Genomic DNA, 9,373 nt, shown 5'->3' with positions numbered 1-9,373 from the left:
TCTGTCCTCCCCCCTCCTTGGCCACCTGAAGATTTTGTGCGCTCACGGGGGACTGTTCTTTGTCCTTTGTGGAGTACTTCTCAAAAGGCCCCTTGTGCTGCCAGCTCTCCTCTTTCTGTGGTGTCCCTCCTGGACCCCCCCCTTTGGAAAAACCCATTCACCCCCAAAGCCTACCGTAACTACATCAGAGTACATATAACTAGTACATTGGTTGGTGTTGCTTCATTTACTGATTTGTTTTTGTTATGGTTTAATTAAGATTTTGTTTTTAACCGGGATATTATTCCCAGCTACCTGACAGCTATTCTTGGTAGAGAGGCAGAATATAAATAAATAACATTCTATCCTTGTTTGCCATTGTCTACATTTTTCTCCCTTTCTTTGTTTTACTATGGATCACAGAGGATACTCTGAGTATTCGTTCCACTGTCTTTTTTCATCCAGCCATGCATTTCTAGCAGTGATGTCTTCGTTTTAGAATGAAGGAGCTCCATTCCGGATCCGGGGCGGGGAGGGGGGGGGGTTGGGTCCCTGTCCCGATCCCGACCAGAGTCCGTGCCTACTCTAGAGTTAAAACAGAAAGAAAAGTCGTAGATGCTAGACACGCATTTAGGGAGGAATGCGAAGTCCTTCTGGGCAATGCTGGGTGTTGTGTGTGTGGAGGGGGAGGCTCCGCTTAAAAATGTATGGCATTGCAGACTTAAAGTCATGCCAGTTTATTGGCCCTGACAGTCAATCGCAGAGGCGCTCGCGATTCTGCGAAGGCCACGCAGTTCGTTTTAAGCAGGTTTCTCTTCTCCCCTCGCCAATCTTGGAGAGCACGTTCGAGTTGAAAAGCTATTCTTATCACGCACAATGCAAGATCAGGAAGGCTGGGACATAAGGTTGGCAGCAGCGGAAAGAACGAAAGCAGGCAGCCCCGTTCCGGCGGTGAAGAGGAGACTGGCAGCCGGGAGCTTTCCTCCAATTGACGCGCTGCGGGATCTCCTGCGTAGACTAACAGAAGTCCCTGGAAAATCCCAGTAATTCGATGGACTCCTAAGGTGCGCGTCTACTTAGAAGCAAACCCCACTGCAGCCAACGAGGTAGGTAAATGGGTACAAGATTGTCGCCTTGCTGTCCTCTTATGGATCGCCTCGCGGCTTATTTTCGAAGCAAGGATCGGGGCAAGCGTTTTGCAACCCTGCCTGTGCCTACTAGAGAGTAAGCAGTGTCCTCCTCCCTCACTTGGGGACAACCCTATGCCCCCGCCCCGAGAGACCGAAGCGCGACCGCACTCGGGAAAAGCGACCGCGCGCTCCGCAGCAAGCGACTTTTTTGTTTTCCCCCGCAATCCTCACTCGGCGCCGCCTCCCCCGGCCGAAGGAGCGGACCACGTGTCAAAGGCGCTTCTGCGCCGACTCCGGGATCGCTCCTCCCCCTCCCTCGCCCCTCCCCGTCCCCCTCCCCCCCGCCCGAACGAACGAGTCTGGCCGGAGCTGCGGATCAAAATGGCGGCCACGGCGGTGGCCGGAACAGACGGCGGAGGGGGCAGCGGGAGCCGCTGAGTTGGGGGCCGGCGGCGGGAGCCCCGCCGGAGAGAGCGGAGGCTCCGGGCGGCGCTTAAAGACCCGCGCGGTGAGTAGGAGGGATGGAAGGGGAAGGGGGCACTAAAGTAGCACCTCCGGGGGTATGTAGCCCCCTCCTTTCCCCACACCGTACCCGGCCCTGTGGGGCTGCAGGACGGGCTCCAGTACCCCCCCCTCCTACTCCATGCCCAGGAGCAGCTCGGGATTCCTGCCTCCGCGCTCCTATCCCCATAGTGGTCGGGTTGCAAGGAGTTTTCCTCTCGCTCCGTTCCTCACTCCCTGCCTCTCTATCTGCCGCCCGCCTCAAAACCCAAACAAGGGTCCGGGGCGACAGGCAGGCGGGCGACCACGAGCCCTCAGGCGGGAGGCACCGCTCGCCTCTCCTCTGGGTGGCCTCTCTACTTTAGCCTTCTATTCTTCTGCGCCGAAGGTGGTACACTTCTGACAGCCTCTTTCTTTGCACTTGTAGCAAACACCCGCCCTTTATCTTTCTTCTCCAACCCCCTCCCCTTTCTTCTTTCCTTTTCACGCCTCTTGTCATAGTGGGTGACACGCATCCCCAGGCTCATCCTTTTCTCCCCCCCTCCCCCATCTTCACATTCTTCTCACTCATAGCTTTCTCCCTGTTCTCCATTCCCTGCTTTTTCAGCAAAACTGCGACTTGACCCTTCCTAAGCTTTTGCCACCCTATGCTGCTTTGTTGCACACCTCTGCTTTTTCTTTTTGTCTCTCTATCCCCATTTCAATATCCTTTATGACAGCATCTTTGGGGATTTACAATAACTGAATATGGACCTTGGTTCAAGGCTTTCTTTAAGTTTGTGCTTACACAGGAACTTTTCCCTTACTTCAAGTTGGCAGTAAAGTAGTGTAGAAATATGGAAGGCATTTCCCCAAAAAGGTATAGTTTGTAAAGCACCTTGCAAACTGTTGGAAGTAGATAAATAGTAGCAACTATTGTTAGTTCTGTCTGGCGGATTCTGTACATGCATCATTCCTTAGTCTGTTGGAGCAAAATGTAGTTATGTACACGCTTATGTGGGAGTAAGCGTGCATAGAATTGACTTGTATGTCTGCCTATGCTGGTACTGCTAGAGCAAAAAACCAACTTCAGGTTCCTTGTACAGTGAATAACTTGCATCCACTCTGGACAAATACATCTAGGTTCTGTTCTGCTCACCTAAGTGCCCTTTATGTGACTTCTGTTTCCTGGAGCTTTTACTCAGAAGTCTCAGAGAGAGCCCAGATACAGGAGAGTGTAGCGGCATACAAATCAAAATAATAAATAAAAATAAGTAAATCATTAGTTCTCAGTTGCAGGTTCCTATCTGTAAACCAAGACTTGTGCTGAACTGTTCTGCAGAGTTGTGAGAATGAACACCAGCTTGAAAAGTATTCAGTTCACTACTCAATGTTTACCTTAGGGTTGGTTTGTCCCTTAAAGCCTTATGAGAGGTAATTGCAGCTTTCCAGCAAAATCCTCAAGGTTTTTCTATACATATGTTAATGCAGTCGTTTTGCTAACTGTATTGTGTGTATAACAACCATTTAAACAGGCTGGCTAGCCTTTCTCTGGAGAAACCCATAGGTGTAGTTGTCTGAGAAGTTTAGATTACAGTACAAAACTTGTAATCTAGTTTTGGTATCTCTGAATGTAACTGACAGAGTTTTGTATGACTGTGGAATGTGTTGATCCCTTTCTTTAAGGTTTGTCTGATTTAGGTGTTCAAGGCAGCTAGCCTTGGCCTTCATTAGTTAAAAGCTACGATAGAGATTGAATCAATAAACCACTCAGTGGAGATGAACTATTGAGATAAGTGGCTAGAAATCCTTTAGTATGTATCATCCATTTCTGTCCAAAGTGTGAAGTGTGTTGGGAGAAGCTTTTTTATAGCTTATCAGGTGGACATTTAGTCAGCCAGTCAGCTAGTTGTGCGCTTCTTCTGAAATCGAGAACTGAAGCCTCCTGCTCCCTTGAAGCCTATCTACCTTATTGATTTTTAAGAAAGTTGCCTTGCAGGATTTGCTATATTTATTGTGCTTTCAGTTGTGAGCTACAGCATACACAGAAATGGAGTGTTACCATTCCTGTTGTTTACTTGGGATTAGTTAATTTTTCACACAGGATGCATTGAAGTGCTTATCACCAAGGTCCCTGTGGGCACTCTTGTTTGGGCAAGCATACAAGTATGGTGAGCTCTCTCACTTTGTGATCCAATAACATAATCCTGTTTTCTTTAACCAAGACTATAAGGGTAGCTTTTCTCACGTTGCACAAACTTTCTCATCAACATCCAAAGCAGGCCCTTCAGAGAATCTTGATGTTCTCAAGTATGGAAGTCAATATAGAAATGCATGCTACTATCTATTTAGCATCCAGAAGATCTGGGTAGGCATATACACAGATAAAACACTTTTGTAGATTGTAGATAAAACACTTTTGAAATAGAATGATGATCAAATGGCTTATTACCAGAAAATTTTGGCGTGGTCTCATTGTTTTTTGTTGCACAGTGGATAGCACAATATCCACAAGCATTTTTTATTGTTATCTATTGTAGTGAACAGATTTTCTCCTGTCTAAAAAGCTGGACTTTGGGGTGCTTGTCCACTGGTAAAGCAGTAAGAATACATTCATGAGAGTTAACTTTGTAGGGCATCAATATTAACATGCCTTAAATCATCACTGACTTTGAAATGTTTAGTTCAAAGATTCTTGTCTGAAGATCATATAGATCTGTGCAAGTGTTAATTCTTACCTTCCGCATATCTGGACAATTCAATCAATTTTACATTGACTTTTTTTACATATAATAATTCGTTATACCATTCAAATTTCTTGTTTATTAAACCAGACGCCAGTTGTTTCCTAAGTGAGAATTTGGTGCTATGAAATTATATGTGATAGTGGAATATACCCGTTAAGGAGGTGAAAAGCCAGAATGTATTATGCTCAGTCTAAGAGTATTTAATGAACTTGGCATATTAATTCCATTCAGAGATAATGCCAAACTCTGCTTTGGTGACTGGGAGCACCTCTGTATAGTCTTGTATGCTCTTTCCTTCACTTCTGATTTTCAGTGGTTTGCCAATCTGGGCATCATGGCAAATTGTGGTTAGAGCCTGCCACCACAGTAACTGTTGAAACCATAATTTGAAATTGATTTACAAACCATGATTTGGCTCAGTGTTAACTGTAGGATGCCAATTCATATGTCATAGCAAATGATAGCAAAACCTAGAAGGGAGAGGAGAGGTATGTGAAGCTACGGGATAATCCAGATACCCCTGAAAAACCACTGGGCCTGTTTGCACACCAAGAGAGGTGTGTTATTAGCAGGCTGGATTTTATTTAAATCAGATTGATTTAAATCATGACTTAAATCACTAGTCAGTAAGACTAGATTTAAATCATGGTTTTCTACAGAATTTGCATGCATGCCTGCCTTACCCATAGGTAGAGGAGCTTTATTAAAATATTCCCAAACTGGGTCTCTTACAGCCCGCTGCCTTTTCAAGTTTTCTCTTCCAGAGAAAGACTAACATGGTAAACATCAGGCTATACCCAGAAAGATCCAAAGTGATCTGAAGGATCTGTTCTTGTGGAGTATTCCACTCAAAAGGTTTCACTGTCATTTTTACTGCTTGCCCCTCCTTCCTCACACGTAGCTTCTTTTGCAGATCTAGTCTACTCCTAACAATCTTCTTCTGTTGGTTGTTGTTGTTGTTTTTAAATTAGCACTTAAAACATAAGGGGTTGATTCTGTGTATATAGTTTTGCAAAGAAACAGTGAGATTAAGGTCTTTTTCTTGACTCCATTTATTTTGTAACATTGTTGCTGTGAAGAAGAGGCAAGTGATCTCTGCAGACACAAATTCACAGCTTTGAGAACTGTAAAACCAAACATCTGTGATAATATCTTCTAGATAGAAAAATTGCCCTATAATTGTACAGAAACCTCTGGAAGAGTATGACATTGTGAATGGATTAATGGAATTTATTTACCAAAAAATGTAAACATTGCATGAATATATAGCCTCATGCTACGTAATTAAAAAATGAATCCTTATTTCATGATGAATAAACTTTGGACTATAATGTCCTTAAAATCTTAAAAAAATATTTAAGCATTTTATTTAAAAAATCAAATTTAAATAAAAATCTGATTTAAATTTTAAAAATTGATTTTTAATTTTTAATTTTTTCTCATTAATTTTTCTCCACCCTGGTTATTAGAGCATTGTCTGACCTTCAAGCAACCCAGTTTGCTATGATTTGACATGCCAAATCATAGCAAACTGGCAGCCTGTGAATGCCCATCATGTTGTGACAGCCCCCACAGATAACTGAAGACTTCGTGGACTATCATGTTGTATGACTCAGGACATAGTATGTTATGAAGCTTAAAAACTAAGGGTAGTTCTAGAGTGGTTTTCTTAAACAAGCACATATTAGGTAAACTGTGACGATACAGAGGATTAAAACCATTTGCCTTGCAGGCTATCACAGTGCCACATGATATAGACTGCTACAAAGATGGGCAACTAACTTGTTTAGAGTAGCAAATGGCATCATTATATTATGCCATCATATATTAATAACTTTTTCTCTGCAGTTATGCAGGCTAGGCATTTACTTGAAGTACTTCTTTGCCCTCAGGATTGCAGTCCCAAAGGGTATGGGAGGCCCCCAGTTACAAGATACCCATTTTTGGCCTAACCAAGTATTGGTCTTGTAAGTGAAGAAAAGCAGGCTACATACTTTCAATGATAGCATTTCTGATGACTTGATTGGAGCTGAGTTCACTGAATTGATAGGAGATAGGAAAGCCTGGGGAAAAATTGAATAATTTCTGCCTGTTTGGCCTTCTTTCTGTGGGAACATAATTGTAGTTTGCATGGCCAATAAAATCAGGTAGATGTGGGAATTTCAGGTGACTTTATGCTGTACCTTGACTTCTAAAGTATGATCATTCCAGCATTTCAGCATCCATCACCAGCATTTTTCATTGTACAAAATTATTGTTTATAGTTTGTCACTTTGCTGTCAGAATGCCTTTTGATTCAGTGGAGGTATGTCAGGAGGAGTCCCCACTTGCCCTTACAGTCCTTGGTACCCAACCCAAATCTTTTTCACAGGATTGGAGGGTCCTTTGGAATGACAAAAGAAGTGGGTGGTGGCTGTAGGGAAGAACAGAAGTCATTGGAAACCACTTTGGTCACTGTTCTACCAGTAGAAGGCTCTGTTGGCCCAAAGAACTCTTTAAAAGCAATATGACATGAATTCGCTCCAGCCCAAAGTGTTTTGAAAACTCTTGTCACTTTCACAGGCTTTTTGGGGCTGGAGCATACTTGGGTGATCTGGGTTCTAGTCCCTGTTTCTCCCAGGTAGGGGACTTTAGGCCAGTCACAGACTCTCCCTTACAGGGTTGTTGGGATAAGATTGAGAGCGGGGGGGGGGGGAGGAGAATGATGTCATCTGCTTTGTGTTCTTTAGACAAGAAAAAGACTGGTTGTAAATCTAATAAATTATAATATGCTGTGGCAAACTCAGGTTTGCAGTACCCTTTTGAGTGTGCTACTTTAGTTCCCTGTGGAATATATCTGTAGTATTTACTGTTTGCTTTTCTGAGCTGTACTTGTAATGTGTGAAATGCCTTAGAAATTCTGTGGAAAACAGGAGAATTTGAATTGGTGTCTTCTATATCTGAATCACTATACCCATGACTCCTAGATCAATATTTTTTTATTTTCTGCCTTCCCTTTTACCTTTTTAACATCACTGAAACAATGGAAGTTTTTAATGATGGTGGATATTTAATTTAAATTAATTGCCTTGCATATTCATATTATAAAGCTAACTTATAATTGTGGTTCAGTTGTTTATGAGCATAGCATTGGGTGTTGCTTGGTTCTAAAGTTTGATAGCTATGCATGAAAAAGACTTGCTTTTATAAATGATTGTAGAATTCATTCATAGTTATGCTGCAGTGTTGTTTTGTTAGGTTTAGAATCTATTTAGGAGTTTTCCTTAAAATTCACTGCGTAGAAGCTGATGAACTATATAATGAAACAGCAATTGATTCTTCACATTTATTTAATAATGATATAGTGGCCAGAAGAGTAACTAAGGGTGTAGTCCTATGCTGATATAGATAGAAAAATGACCTACAACTCTCAGTATTCTCAAACTAGCCATGGTGTCTGGAGAATGCTAGACATTGTGGGACTTTTTCTGCCTAAATCATCCTCACTATTGTATTCCCAGTCTCAGTGTATGGGTGAAAGCTGGACTGTGAAGAAAATGGTTAGTGAAAAAATGATGCCTTTAAAACATGGTGCTGGAGGACAATTTTGTGACTAGCTTAGACTGAAAGAAAGACAAGTGCAACCTAGAGCAGTCACTTCAGAACTTAGCCTAGAAGCAGAAATGGCAAAGCAAAAGCTGTCATACTTCAGGGCACATACTTCAGGTGGATGAGGAGGCCAGACAAAGTGGGGAGGACAATATTGCTAGTGAAATTTGAGGGCAGAACTAAAAGGGAAAGACCAAATTTGAGATGTATCAATTCCCTAAAGGACACCACAGCCTCGAGCTTATAAGAGCTGAACAGAGTGGTCAGTGACAGGACATCTTGGAGATCAGGTCAGAAACAGGACATTGTTCATTAATAGGGTCTCCATAAGTTGGAGATGACTTGATGGCATATAACAGCAACAACCTGCATAGGATTGTCACCTAATAGGAATGATTCAGAAGAGGAGAAAATACTTCACGTTTTCTGGTTAGTTTAGTATTCTTCAGCTTTTCCTCTCTTTGTTGTATTTCATCAGGGTGATACTAGTGGGCTCATGATTTTCAGTACCACTGGCATATTGATTACACCGAGTTATATGCCTCTCTGTCTTGGATCTTTCCTGTGTTCCATATCTCCATCTGCCTGTCTGTTTCTTCCTATATGTTTCATCACCATCTCAAATTTGACCTATCCAACCCTGAACTCTGAAGTTTCCCCCCTTTCCCCTAAAGAATATTTCCCCCCTAAAGAATATTACTATATTCTTTAACATCCAGCCTATTCAGGTGTGAAGCCATGGCTTTAGTTTTGATTCTTCATCCATTTTGATGTCTTTATTCATTCTCTATCCCAAATCATGTGTCAGTTCCCTATATAAATGAGCAAAAATCTATCTCATCCTCTTTGTTCACTCTGCTAAAATTTTGATTCACACTTTTGATTGTTTCTCACCTGGCTATTAGAACATTTTCTTCTTTGATCTTCCTTTACCATACTTGTCACCTCTGACCAAAGCCATGCACATTTCTCACTGTTGAGGCCTTTATTTCTGCACTGAGGTCTACTCACATAGTATCCTGAAAAATGAATCAGTTGCAAAGTCCCTGCTCAGATTCCCTTCTGGAGAAACTCCCTGCTTGCCTGCCTGCCTTTTCCCTTCTGCAAAGCCCTGCCCTATCCTATCCTTTTGTTCTTATTCCCCATAAAATAAGAACTGTAACCTTCATTCTTTAATTTTGCCATCTCACCAATTTTGCCATTCCAATTTCTTCTGTCTTTTAATGAATTATGACCATTACCCATTATATCCCTTATTTCCCTCCTATTTTACCTGCTCAATCACATCTCTCTTTCTTCAAATCCCTTTTCAAAAGCCCTTCTGTGAGATGTGTGGTTTTCCATCACCAGCTGAAACTGTAACTAGATTTGTATATAATCATGTTATATTAGCCTACCCATATAAATCTATTGTTGCAAGTTACCTTGTGAACTACTTAGGGTAGAGAC

The 9,373-nt window shown here is 42.3% G+C and overlaps 1 protein-coding gene across 2 annotated transcripts in view; it reads left to right on the top strand.

Annotated features, from left to right (window-relative positions):
- Window positions 1-1,063: 1,063 nt before the first annotated feature.
- The window catches only part of BTBD7 (BTB domain containing 7), an 80,105-nt gene continuing 71,795 nt past the window's right edge, over window positions 1,064-9,373 (top strand). Inside the window, exon 1 of one of the 2 annotated variants that reach the window (XM_044435584.1) lies at window positions 1,064-1,085. The gene's annotated coding sequence lies outside the window, so the exon portion shown is untranslated. Of the gene's footprint in view, window positions 1,086-1,483; window positions 1,618-9,373 lie in introns of those variants that run through there. The other variant, XM_044435581.1, reaches the window with a different exon arrangement.

The sequence above is a fragment of the Varanus komodoensis genome, unplaced genomic scaffold (assembly GCF_004798865.1).
Source record: "Varanus komodoensis strain SLA01 unplaced genomic scaffold, ASM479886v1 scaffold3, whole genome shotgun sequence".
In the NCBI taxonomy this organism is placed as follows: domain Eukaryota; kingdom Metazoa; phylum Chordata; class Lepidosauria; order Squamata; family Varanidae; genus Varanus; species Varanus komodoensis.
Note: the sequence above shows the minus strand (reverse complement) of the source record. Positions and strands in the feature narration are given on the sequence as shown.